Raw genomic sequence first — 1,707 nt, forward strand, 5'->3', positions numbered from 1 at the left:
TCTGGCTTGGGGGGTGACTTCTCCCCTGCATGGATACCCACCCCATCCCCATAACCAAGCTGTAGTGTGCCAGCTCCGCAGGCCAGAAGTGAACCCTGGCCAGGCGAGAGGAGATGGCTTGACCTTTGCAGGAAGGTACGAGAAGGCCGATTCACAGCTTGCGGCCGGCGCTGCGGGGAGAGCCAGGGCTGCATAGGGAGCCGCATGCGAGCTTGCCACGGCCCCAGCGGCTCTGACAGGAGCCTGTAAGAGGAAAGCGGCGCGGGGAGGCAGAGAGCTCCCGTGCAGGGTGTGTGTGCCCCGGCGAGGTGCACAGGCCGCTCAGCGAGTGGAGCTGCCTGGGGCTGGGGGCTGTGGTTGCTGCCAGTGGAGCGGAGTGGGGGTGGGGTGGCTCACAGAAGCTGGGGGCCAAGGTTGGGGCTGCAGTAGAGGATGGGGCCTCTGGAGAAGACAATGGCCAAAGGAAGCTGCTCTCGGGGCCCAGCCACCTGGAGACCGTCTCATCCGATGGGGGGGAGGGGGAGTGCAGCTCCAAGCAGCCTCGGAAGGGCAGAATCGCCAAAGGACAGAGAGCCTGGAGCCTGGCTGGGTCTTTAAACATGAATATTTGGGGTGGCAACACCTTCCCAGGGGAAAATAGGCCCTTTATTTGTAAGTCCCCAAAGACCCCAGGGACAATGACGTCAGAGCCAGCATGCTGGTCGAGGGGCACCCAAGGGTGTGTGTCTCGGGAAGGGGCAACCCACGCTGGACCTTTCCTAGGCTCTGAGGGAGGGGTGGGCAACGACCGGGTGTTCCCGCCGGGCGCCGAGGCTGCTGCCACTGGGGCTGAAGTGGGAAGGTGCCGCCTTTAGCTTGGCTGCTGGAAACCATTGTCTGGGTCTGCACCCAGCGCTTCTCCAGCCGGGCTAATTCTCCACGTGTCCAATTTTCGTGTCTGAAAAAAAGCAGCAGCACAGAAACAAAACCATATGACAAGACTGGGCTGCAAACCTTGAAGAATCGAGAGGGTGGGGGAGGTGGCGGCTGGAAAGGGGGAGGGGAAATTATGTGTGTGTGTTGTGGGGGGGGCGGGGAAGAGGCGACGGCGCACAACTCAAAGTTCCGACTATTTCCTACCCGGTCTCACCTCCCGGCGTGCTCATCTGATGCAGTTCCAACTCCCTCAAACGATTCCGCAGCCCCAGCGCTCGCGGGAGTGTGGAACTGCAGTTGGGAGGCGAGGGGCTCGGGGACAGGCGACGCGCAGAGCTGGGGAGTGCGGAAGCACAGGCCCGCGGCGGCCAGACGGCTCCGTCCCCCTTCTGGTCCGGAGCGGGGAGGTCGGTCACCGCACACCCTCTGCCGGCTGGGGGTTGGGGTGTGGGGGGGGTGAGGGGGCCAGGGCTTCTCCCGCCTACCTCTCCGCCGCGCGATGTGCCTCCTCCCCTTCCTGAGATCCATTTCCTTAAAAACTAGCCCAAGGGCCAAACATTTAGCTTCGGGTTCCGACTCCCCCCCCCCCCCCCGTGCCCTCTCCTAGTTCTCCAAACCCGCTAGGGCGCTTTAGGCCCGGCCTCTCTCCCTCCCCCCGCTTCCGCCCGTGCACGAGCCTGTGGCGGTCACTTCGGCGACTCTTTGGAGGCCGATGGCCCGGAGCTTTGTTCTCCCAGGGCTTCCCCTTCTCCCCTAACTCACCCCCGTCTCCACACTTTATCTGCCCACCCC

General features: G+C 63.7%; 1 long non-coding RNA gene across 1 annotated transcript; it reads right to left on the reverse strand.

The window, feature by feature from the left end:
* Positions 1-586: 586 nt before the first annotated feature.
* Positions 587-1,365, reverse strand: LOC144380412 (uncharacterized). The gene is made up of 2 exons (XR_013444541.1): positions 1,130-1,365; positions 587-937 (listed from the first exon to the last, which is right to left on the reverse strand). It is a non-coding gene; the product is annotated as an uncharacterized LOC144380412 (long non-coding RNA).
* Between the last annotated feature and the right edge of the window lie 342 nt (positions 1,366-1,707).

This window comes from Halichoerus grypus, chromosome X, assembly GCF_964656455.1.
Source record: "Halichoerus grypus chromosome X, mHalGry1.hap1.1, whole genome shotgun sequence".
In the NCBI taxonomy this organism is placed as follows: domain Eukaryota; kingdom Metazoa; phylum Chordata; class Mammalia; order Carnivora; family Phocidae; genus Halichoerus; species Halichoerus grypus.